This window comes from Cryptomeria japonica, chromosome 8, assembly GCF_030272615.1.
Source record: "Cryptomeria japonica chromosome 8, Sugi_1.0, whole genome shotgun sequence".
Taxonomy (NCBI): domain Eukaryota; kingdom Viridiplantae; phylum Streptophyta; class Pinopsida; order Cupressales; family Cupressaceae; genus Cryptomeria; species Cryptomeria japonica.
Window position 1 is genome coordinate 40,618,698 of NC_081412.1, and position 12,556 is coordinate 40,631,253.

Sequence of the window (12,556 nt, forward strand, 5' to 3'; positions counted from 1 at the left end):
TAAGTATTCATTTAATTAAGTGGACAGATTTATGTGACTACAGATTCATAGAGGCAATTTGTTGCTGTAAAGAAGAGACAGTTTGTGCAAGATTGTCAATGGTCGCTTCAGTCGAAGAGTTCATATTAGACGTGTTAGATTGTGATGGAGGTGTTATGTTATTGAAAGAAGGTAGAGAGTAAGGTGGTGGGACACTATGATAGTTAGTCATAGGAGATGATTGGACAGGAGGAACACTACAAGGAGGAATGGAATGATTAAACGAGTTGCCCCCTTGCGTCATGTTCATTTGTGGTGATATAATAGGAACACTCATTGAAGGAATGAATGAAGAAGTTGGATTGAATGAAGGTAGAGGGTTAATTGAAGAAGAGGGATTGCCCCCATGACTGGTGATCATAGGAGGAATGTCTTGTGTTGAAGTAGTCATTATGTTTGATGTAAAAGTAGGTATACTAGCAATAGGAGTCGTCAAAGGAATAGAATGATTGTCTTGAGTAGGAGGTTGTGTATAACCTAAGGTTTCAGCACAACTTTTCATAGGCATCACATTTGAATCTACAATGTGTGCAATACCACGCAAAATATCAATTCCATTCTTATCACTTTGAAGCATACATTTTAGACCCTCAATTAAAGGAAGAGCTTGACTATCAGGGTATTCTTGAGACATCCATTGTCGAAAATCGTCAAATTGGTTATCCAATTTTGAAAGTTGTTCTACAGAAACCTCATGGAGAGCTTCTTCATCATTAAGAGGATTAGAGGAATTGCCCATGTCCTCGTTAAAAAGACCATTCAAATTAGGTTCCATCTCCTCAGTAATTAAACCTTGGAAGGACTTAATTCTAAGGCTTCGTCTAACGGGAATAGTGTAAGTAGGACTTATTGTTGTAAAACTCATGCACTAAAGAGAGAGAGAAGATTTTGAATTTTAGAGGTAGCAAATTTCAGTAAAATCAACCAATCTCCTAGATTTAAGCTGTTAAATACAATCAGGACAATCTCCCGAAATTTCAGAAAAAATGTCCGGGATCGTGGCGCTCGGGGTGCACACGGTCCTCGCAACTTTTTTTGAAATTTGCAGGGATGAAAGTTATGATGATTTTACAGCTAACTTGAAAAAAATTGAGTGATTTTACGATCTGTAGATAGGCCAAATTAAAGTTGCAATCTCAAAATTGAACCCTACCAAGATTGTCGAAAAATGCAAAATTTGAATTTTGAAAAAGAGAGGGAAACTGAAATTTTGAATTTTATGATTTTAGAGGGAATAGCAAAAGTAATGTAAGTTTTGAAATTTGAAAGTTCACTCAATTTCACGCAAAATTCAATTTTGAAAGCGGAAATCAAAGTTGTTGTAATTAAGCACTTAATTTCAAAAGTCACAAATTGCAAAAATTTGAATAAATCACTGAAATTTCAAATGAATGCTAACACACTTTTCAGATTTAGGACTATAAGAAACACAATTTTGACACAAATTTCAATTTCAACAATTTTTGAATGATTAGAAGCCTCAATCCAAGCAATCACTAGACCAACTTTGACTGTAATTTTGAAAGTGTTAAAATTGATAAAATCAGCCAAAATTCTGGATTTTAGCAGAAAAATACAATAAGATCTCGCTCCCGAAATTTCGAAAAAAATGTCGGGGACGATGGTGCTCGGAGTGCACACGGTCCTCGCAACTTTTTTCCAAATTTTCAGGGATGAAAGATATTGTGATTTTATTGCGGAATCCAAAGTTACAGCCGATTTGGAGATGTTTTGATCAGTGAAATTGTCGGACAAAGGTTGAATCAAGAGGGTTTCAAAAATTAGGGTTTTGACACTTAACCACTTAATTTTCAGAATTAAAGTACAAATATGAATTGACAATTTGTAATAGAAGGGCAGATCTGAAACAAGCATTAACAATTAAACATTTCACAAGTTTAATTACTTAAAAAGAAAATTTAGGGTTTTTATGCAATTAACCTCTAAAATTTTGCAAAAGATCAAACATGGAAATGTAATCAAGGAATCCAATTTTTAGATCTAACTATGAATAATCAGAAAGGACGTTCACGTCGGGTTCACCAAAATGTAAAGCGGAAAAATCGAACCCTAGTCGTTCTCCCCTCCCCAACTCTGAGAAGGGAGCAGGGAGAGTCACTAGGGTTGATGGTTTTCACTTAGGAGGGACTTTACATTCAAAAGAGGGGTTGAAACCCACAAGATCCAATCCCACGCAATGCAAGATTGGATTCTATATGAGTTTCAAGGGTTGTGATAACAAGGATACCCTCTTTTGTAAAGAATGTAGATGGAAAGATTGAACTAGGAATGCATAGAAAGTGAGAAAGATTCTCTTATAAACTGAGTTAGGGATATAAGATGAAGCTGCGGACCTAGAATTAGCAGTAAAATGTTGAGACGACACTGTCCTGCAAATTTGAGCAAAAGTTGACGGGATGATGGCGCCCGGCCTGCACACGGTCCTCCGAAAAATCTGCAAAACGAAGGGGGATCTGTTCGTCTTTGCACAAGGATTCCAGATCTTCAATTTCAGCCGCGTACCTGCAACCTACACACAGAAAAGCGAAGACGATTGGGGGGTTAGGGATTAGGGGTTTTCCCTTAGGTCAAACCCCGGTTTTGGAATTAACCAAGAAATGAGAAATGCTGTAAATGTAATGTAAAACAAGTACTAGTACCTTGTTGTAAGGATGTTTGTATCCTTATATGCGAAGGTATAGATGTTGTTGTTTGTTGTATGTTGTATGTTGTAGCATGTAATGTGTTGTAAGTGATCTCCTCTTCAATGGTTGAATCCTTGTCTTGAATGCAACACTTAGCCTTGAATGGAGACTTAGAATGATCAATTGCTTGAAGGAATGCTTGAATGCTTGAATGCTTGAATGTTTGAATATCGTTTTCGCCTTTTTTTTCATCCTCCCCCCCTCAAATGAGAGAGGAAAAGTAGTTTATATACTTGCCAATTAGGGTTAAAAGACTGATTTTCCCGACCTTAGGCCGACCAGGAAATGTTATTTTCCAATTTGCAAACAAAAAGGCCCGATGTCCCATAGGAGACCGGGCCCAAAATAGGGCCAGGGACCAGGGCACTGGGCGCCCTGGTCCTGAAGGACCAGAGCGCTGGGCGCTCTGGTCCCACCTCCCGGGACAGCAAGGTGCAAGGAGGATCAGGCCAGGGTGCTGGAAAAATGCAGTTTTTGGTGTCATGAGCAAGTTTCGGGGTCTCCATTCAGGTTTAGTGTTGCGTCGCCATCATGAAGACCCAAATGCGGTCGAAATTGCAAGTGTCGCAATTTTAGGACGCTACACTTACAGTCCTACTTAAGCACATTCAAGACTCCTTATGACTCCTTTGTAGCATATGGGCAAACCATTCACCGGTTCCAGATCCAGTCAGCCAAGATAGAGCAAGAGATCAGCACAAGGTCTAGGGATTTGCAGGTGTAGATGTCTAAAAATGGTCAACGCTTGCGGAATCATACTTTAACATTTGCACATTGCCTTATTTTAGGTTTTTTGCATCGCATTAACATTTCTTCTATGTCACGCACTTGGTTTTTATCATTTGCGAGCATCGAGTCCTTCTGCATTTATCTCGCTCTCAAATTTGGTCTTGTCGGCAGCAATCTTTAGTCATGATTTTGATTGATCTTATCTTGTCACATCAATGTGCGTGCTCATTTGTCATCATTTTTGGACATCGTCAATCCTAATTAGGGTTTTGTCCTCTTATCAATCTTGTCGTTTTATGATCGATTTGTCATTGATCGTTGTCATTTTCAATCTTGTCATCTTGTGATCGATTTGTCATCGATCGTTGTCATTTTCAATCTTATCATCTTGCAATCAATTTGTCAACCAATTTCAATTGTTTATCAATCAAATCATTTATCAATTCAAAATCATGATCGAATCGACATCAAATCAATCTTACATCAAGACCTAATTGTCGTCCTTGCATTTCTAATTTATCTTCTAGGGTTTCATGATTTATTCATTTAACCTTGTTTGTCATTTTCTCTCCATTTTCTCTTTAGGATAAATAATTTATTTATTTATCCTAAGTCTTCTTGTCACAATTAAATGTTTATTTAATTAGCTAATTAATTCCTCCTATTTTTGTAAATTAATTAATGAATGAGAAATTATTAATTAATTTACCTAATTTTCATCAATTTCCTAATTTCCAAGTCATCATTTCTAACCTAATTTTCTAATTTCTCCTAAATTCCTAAATGTCTATTTCTATTTCAAATTCTTGTCATAAATTGTCATAAATTGTCATAAGTCCTTGCATAGCAATTTGTCATACACTTGTCATAATTTTGCTATTCTTGATTTGAATTTCTATTCGAATCACTTTCATGCTAATCTGATCTTTTCTCCAATTTGTCTATAAATTGGATGAATTTCTTCAATCAAAGCCCCTGATCCCTGGTCAAATCAATCACACTTCTAGTATTCTTGCACTATCGTCTTGTCTACTTGCTTTCACATCATGCTTATGCACTAATAGGTGAGATCCACACACAAAGCTATTTGAAGGAGAAAGAAGGACAATGGAGCCACATGAAGAAGACATCTACATTTGGTTTTCTTAGTTTTCAATCTTGCATGTCTTGTTTTCATGTTTTCATTGAGTGTAATTAGGTTTGTTATCACTGCATTTCAGTTTTCATGATTGAACTAGTCCAATTTGCTATTGCTTGTGATGATTTCCACATTTCCTATCTAAATTAATTGGTGAACCCAATGTGAACTAACCCCCTAACCATGCTTTTGAGTTCTTTTGAGTTGATCTGCAGGTGAAAAACCTAAGAAACAAAACAATTCAGGCCTTTCTGGGCACTTATGCGCCTATGTAGGAGAGTTTTGTCCCTGTGTAGGAGACTTCTGCACCTGTGTCAAAGGGATCTGCGCCTGTGTTACTGCATTCTACGCCTGTGTAAGGCCAGAAACAGAGGTAAAAAGCAGTGTTTTTACTTGCAAATTGATTTGTTTTTGCATTCTGTTTCTGCTTTTTGGTTTTGCTTTGGTACTAATTCTTTGTGCAGCACCTTGGCATTACGCATGACAAAGACAACAAATGAAACTACTAACACATTTTATGCAGGTTCGCTAGTCAAAGATCAAACATATCAAACTTCTAACTTGGTGGTTTTGCAGGTTGCCTTGGATTACAACTAAACTTTGTGTTTGTAATTCATATTTAGGCACCTAGTATGATTTCTAAATAGGGTGGAAGGAACGTATGTTTTCTTTGATTGTTGATTTTGACATTAGAGTAGGAGAGTATGCTCTCATCCTTCTTAGGGTGATCAGAAATCCAGATCTTCGATACCATTCTCATGTTTTGATTGTGTGTTACCTTTAGAGGGCCTGCCTTCCTGACCATTTGCTTTTGCAAGCAAGTGACAATCGTGAGAAGGGAACGACCCAAAGTGAGTATGGCTAGAATACCTTGTCATTCTAACTCACTATAAATAAATACCTGATGAGCGAAAGCTTTGAAGGAAAGGTTACATGGGAATTGTAGTTACTTGGGAAGTGATGACCCTTGGACTCTTTCTCATATCAACATCTAAGTAGGGCCTCAAGGTCTAAATCGTGCTTGCGCGACTACATTTGTTTGGTATCTTGGTGGGCTTAATGTCTCAATCACGCTTGCGTGACACCAAGGAGTAATGCTTAACATAAATCCTTACTAAACACCTTGTATTTAGAGGCCAAAAATCCTTCTAGTTGCTTGAGAAGGACAAGTTCGGATACTTGGAAGAGATACTAAGTTCGCCATGGGGAGATTTCCATGGGGACTGATGCTTGGCTGCCCTGAGAAGTGAGTGTCGTGGAGGGGAGCCCGTGGGGTCAAGCATCTATATATTCTCCTTGAATCCCATAACGAGTCTACCTCTCAAGTACCTAATGTCCTTGCCTACCATAAGAAATGTGTGAATGAGCATGATTGTCTTGAGTCTAAGTTGAAATATCTTGTCTTCTTTTCTTATCAAAAGTTGAATTGTATCTCATTTCAAAAACAAGACAAATTGATTCAAAACAAGGGTAAACACAAGAACATTTCATCCAACAAAGTTCAAAACATCTTCAAACATGGTTGTCAAACATTTTTCAAAATCTTGCCTCAACATTCATGTCACTTAGATTTAGGCTCATCCTAGGTTTTCATTTTGCAAATTCATTGTCAACTACCAAGGTTATGTTTCATCTTGGTCATATTCCTTTGCATATCAATAAAAGTCATCCATTTGCATGTGTCCTCTTGCATTATAGCAATACCATTTCTTAATTCAACCTTAGGTTGACATTGTCATACATTTGCATTTGCATACCCTAGGTTTCTTCATTAAGCTTAGGTCATTATCATATCATATTAGGATCATTTGCATAGTAATTGTCCCTTTGCATATAGTGTCAAAACTAGGTTTTGTCATACTTGAGTAATTCCAAATCTTTGATAAACCCTAAGTCATTGTTAGGAAGTCTAGACCTTATCAAACCTTTTCTCTTTTTGTCATTACTGTCATTTGGTCAAACCTAGCTTAGTATCCAAGCATATAGGGGAGACATTGTCATTTTGTCCTTTTGTCACTTGGTCTTTTTGTCCTTTCAGGTCTAGACACCATTTCAATTTCCTAAGGGTCTCTTTTAGATTTGCATTCCAAAAAGTTTGTCATAATCTTGAAAAACAATCAAAAACATAGGTTGCACTCTTGCCATAGATTGCATTTTCATCTATTTAGTTTGCATTTAGTTGCATATCATATATTATCCTTGAAAATTTCCAAAAATATTGCATTTGCATAAGTGACATGCCTGTTGAGACAAGATCAAAATCTAAAAAGATGGGTGAACCAACGTATCAACCCATTGACAACATATCAAATTCATAGTTTCAAACTAGTCAAACAGTACAAATTGAAGGTTCATCAAACATATCATTACCACCATATGGAATGGTTCAAATTGGACCACCTCCATTATATGAACCAATATTTGTACCTATGAAACTAGGACATGGGAGTGTTCCACCAACACCAAGAGGAAATGCACCTTTTGATTGGAGTCAACCAAACCTACAACATGAAATTCAAACATTACATGAGGAACAAACTCTTTCACAAGGATTTGGTTCAGATCAAGGCATTCAACAAGAAACAAATCCAAACACTTTACCAGATTCTTCATCAGATTCTGATGCTTCTGATGATGTTGACATGTTCCTTCAAGATCCAAAATTGATGAAAAAGATGGATAAATTCTTGAACAAGGTCTTTAAGATGTTCCCATAGAAATACCTTGACATGATGAGTAATGTGACTTCCTCAAGTGAGTAAATCAATGCACAAAAACAACAAGGCAGTGAGCTGTTAAGTTTCTCTCCGCATCCAAATGAAGAACATGTGCAACAAGAAACTCAACCTACCTTGATGAGTAAACGTGCTTCAAAGGCATTGACATTGACTATTCCTCAAAAGTCACCATTTGAGACAATAAATAATCCATTATTTAACGCAACACCTGTAACACAAGATCAAACAAGGACCACACAAATATTGATAGTTGTCCCTCAACAAGAAGTGGTTCCTCACATGCATAAAATTGGATCAAAATCTAAGATGCAAGAAAGCTTCACAATTGGAATGCCTGGTCTCACCAATGTCCAAAATAATTCCATAATGTAACAAAGTTCCTATGTCCCACTAAGCTCAATATATTTGCCAAACACTCACGTACTTGTTATGCAAACTATTGTGACAGATCCTTCGATAATGGCGACACAAAGAGCTACAGATAGTGGTTTGCACCAACAACAAATGTTGCAACAATTGAGTAATACACAAAAGGTACAATCGAATGTGCAAACAAACAATGCTCAACAACAACAATATCGTATTCGACAACAAGTTACAGCGCCCTCTGCACCATTACAAGTTAATGCAAACTTGCAACCATCACAATGGATTGGACAAACAACACAGCAAGTCAACCCAAGTGCCATACCCCATCTTAAGGAGAAACAACAAAAACCACCCAAACAAAGTTTTTTGCAAATGATGGGATTTACACCGCGACAACAATTGGCACAAAGTCAGAAAATTCTGATTCGTCAGCATCAACAACAACATGTGCCCCAATATGTGCCAAGACAAACAAACTATCATACTTCACAACCGCAATTGACGACTGTGCAATATCAACAACACCCTCAATTGCAATATCAACCTAGGCTACAAACAATGATTCCACCACAAGAAGCACAGCAACAAGGTCAATATCAAGGCATGGCACAACCACAACAACAAGAGGTGTACCAAGAACATTATATGCCAAAGACACTGAAGACAACAATTTCAAAGCATCAACAACTGATCGGAAACACGATGTATCGACAAAGAGTACACACCAGGATTAATGATGGACCTCCAAAATCTGACACAATTGCGCAACAGCTTGAGAAGTTGCAACAACAAGTCGACGCTTTAGAAACCAAAGGAACAAAGAAGTTGTACACAGATCAAGATTTATGTCCTAATCCATTTGACAAGAGCTTATATATGCCTCCCTTCCCTAAGCATTTTGAGGCACCTAATTTTGAGAAATATAAAGGGAATGTTAATCCAAAAGATCACATTCGAGCATTTTTCATGGCATGTACTGAAGTGAGTTATGAGGAAACATATTTAATGCGCTTATTTGCACAAAGTCTCACAGGACAAGCCATGGATTGGTATTCGCATCTACCAGGAAATATAAAGACTTGGTCAAAATTGGCTCAAAAGTTTATATCTCACTTCGCATTCAACATTGATAATGACGTGACCATGCCAGATTTATGCAACACCAAGAAAAAGCAAGGTGAACCATTAGTGACTTTCTTGCAACGATGGCATAGCTTGTATAGTCATTCTTCCCTAGATATACCTAAAGAACAACAAGTGAACTTGTTTATCCAAAATTTGGTCCCAAAAATGATGTATGAACTCAAATTGAAAAGTCCCAGTACTATTGAGAAACTCATTAAGAAAGGGATGAACATTGAAACCGCTCTTGTAGCCAAGGGAATCATTAAGCTCAACAAAGACAGTGACAACACAAACAATTCCGGGGACCGAAATAGATTTTGGTACAAAAACAAGAATGTCACTAATGATGGAGTTGTTGATGCAAGAGCAGTGAATGCAAATCAACCCCCATTCACAATAAAGAAATTGAGTGCTCCTAATATGTCAACTATGGAACAAAATCAAACACCAGCAAGCAATGTTACTCAATAGCCGCCATATCAACAATACACTCAACAATATAATCAACAACAAGGTCAACAACAAAACCATAAATGAAGACCTTTCCGATCAAGGGATGGGCCTCCTCGATAATTTATGCCATTGGGAGAGCCTATTGAATCAATAATGAAACAATTAATACAAGCAAAATTTATCAAGTTACCAGATATCAAGGCAAAACCAGTGGTAAAGCCGCATTGGTGGAATGATAATGCATATTGTGAGTACCATCGGTCAAAAGGACATAAAACTGCATCATGTTTTCAATTGAAACATATGATTCAAGACTTGTTAGAGAAAGGAGTAATTGAGGTAGATCCACCCAATGCGACCTCTAACACTGATCATACAATTTTCAAAACTCCTTTGCTTGATCATGACAAGGGTAAAGCGTCTTCTTCAAACTCTACCCAAACAACAAATTATGCAAATACTGGTTATAACAATGTCATCAATTGTTTTTGAGCATCAAATGAGTATGTTTCCACCATAAGAATAAAGGAACAAGATCCTTCTTGCGCAATCACCACTCGTCGATCCAAAATAGTTAGTATAATCTCCTAGATCATCTGGGAAAGACACCTGCACAAATATCGATCCTTGAGTTATTGAAAATGTCCCCTATGCATCGTGTAGTCCTAGATAAAGCTTTAATTGAGTCCACTATCCCAACAGACATTGATGTTGACTAGTTTCAAGCCCGATTAGGACATCTAGTTGTTTCCCAACACATTGCATTTTCTGATAATGATATTTCAACTGATAAGCTCCCTCATAATGATCCTTTACATCTTGAAGTCTTTGTCCATAATTGCAAAATCCGACAAGTCTTGATAGATGGCGGAGCTGGTCTTAACATCTGTACCTTGAGAGTGGTCATTGGTCTTGGTTATACGGAAAATGATATTGATTCTTCCAGAAGAATAACAATCAAAGCATATGATGATGCTGAGCGCCCATCTAAAGGGATAATAACATTGCCTATCAGAGTCAGTCCAGTGACAGAAAACACTTTCCTGCAGGTCCTAGACCTTGATCTCCCTTACAATATGATTCTTGGCCGTCCGTGGATCCACGCAATGAAAGCAGTTCCATCCACTTATCATCAATGTTTAAAATATCCTTACAATGGAACTGAGATAACAATTCTAGGAGATCCTAATCCATTTCAATTTTGTGCTGCCCTAAAGGATTCTTCGTAGTAGCAAGTCCTAATCAATAGAGAGGCCAAATCACATAGTTATGTGGATCCTAATGAATTGTTAGATGTTGTCAAAGGAAAATCGCAGATACAGGACCAAGGATGTGGAGAGTATTCAATGGCTCAAACATTCCTTATTGGGAATTTACCGATATCTCCAAAATCACATGGCAAGCCACATTTGTTGCAAAAGGAACCTAAAATGGTCATTCAGTATCAACCCCCCACTACATTTACAAGATGGGGTGAACTTGACAAAGAAACTTTAGATGATGATGTCATAGATTGGCTTTATAAGGATCCAACTGAGACCACACCTGTCAGGTTGCCGATGGAGTGATATGGTAAAGGATTTACTATGCTGCAAAAGAAAGGATATGATGGTTGCAGTGGATTAGGTCCTAACAAGAAAGGAAGGCTAGAACCTATTATACCCAAGATGCGCCCTCCAACTTTAGGGTTAGGTTTTGTACCATTGTGAATTGGACCCTCGTCTACCAAAGTGACCACGTGTAGAAAGGGGCATGACTCTGATGATGAAACAACACCTGAGGATACCCGACCCGAAACTAATTCCAATGAATGGGAGTGGAGCTCTTTTTCTTCTAGCTCCTATGCCCTTGACAATGTTTTCCTTGACCCTGATGATTTGCCCGTGGAAGACAAACATGAAATAACTCCCCCTCCAAAGACATGTCCTAATACTTGGATAGAGTCATTCTGGGACCCAAGCTCTGAATCAGACATGAGCAGTTCAAATAGTGATACCATGGATGTTCACATCTTTACCATTTTGGCCCTCTCTCTCCTTAAAACCGATGATGACATGCCCCTTGTTTATCCCCAGTTTATCCAACATGACCAACAAGAACCACTCGCATTGGACTGTTTTTAAAATGACTAAGCAATTGCAAAATTCTTGGGACTACGGGAAGGCATACCACAAGGTGATCATAAGGCAGGATTTGCCATTGATCTAGATTCCGCAACATATTTTGGGGAGTCAACTCCATCTTCCAGTCATCAAAATGAAAAAAGAAAAGAAAAAATACAAAATCAAGAAGATAGGTCTTTGAGTGAAAACTGTAAGGCACTCTCTGATCATACAAAAGTAAAAATAAAAGACGTACCTATGGGTGAAAACCTCTCTGAGGCACCCAAAGGTGGAAGAGTGGACATACCCCTATCAAGTCAGGATAAATCAACATTGCTTGTGGAAATGACCAAAGAAATCAATTTGGGTACACCTGACAACCCTAAGGTCATTCATTTCACTGCTTCTTTATCAAAATAGGAAAAGATAGATTTTGTCAATTTCTTTCTTGAGAAGAAGATCAGCTTTGCATGGTCCTATGCAAATATGCCTGGCCTTGATCTAGAATTAGTCCTTCATCACTTACCATTTAAAGCAGATGCCAAGCCTGTCAAATGGAAACTCAGAAAGATGCATCCCTAGGTGGCTCTTTTGGTCAAGGTAGAACTGAAAAAATTACTAGATGTGGGCTTTATTAGACCCATTGATTATGCAGACTAGATTTCAAATTTAGTACCAGTTAGAAAGGTAACTGGGGGCATCAAAATCTGTATGGATTTTAGGGATCTTAATAAAGCATGCCCTAAAGATGATTTTCGACTGCCAAATATCGACATCATAGTTGACATGACTACTGGATATGAGATGCTCTCATTGATGGATGGTTTCTCTGGCTATAACCAAATTCGCATTGCTCCTGAAGATCAACATAAGACTGCATTCACCTGTGCTTGGGGTACCTATTGTTGGAATGTGATGCCCTTTGGTCTTAAAAATGTTGGTGCAACATATCAAAGAGCGATGATGACAATTTTCCATGATTTCATGCATACTTTGATGGAGGACTATGTTGATGACTTATTATGCAAATTTGTCACTAGAGATAGTCATCTAGCCATCCTAGGCCCAATCTTTGACCGGATGGCAACCTACAAGCTCAAACTCAATCCAAAGAAGTGTGTCTTTGGTGTCATAGCTGGCAAATTACTAGAGTACATT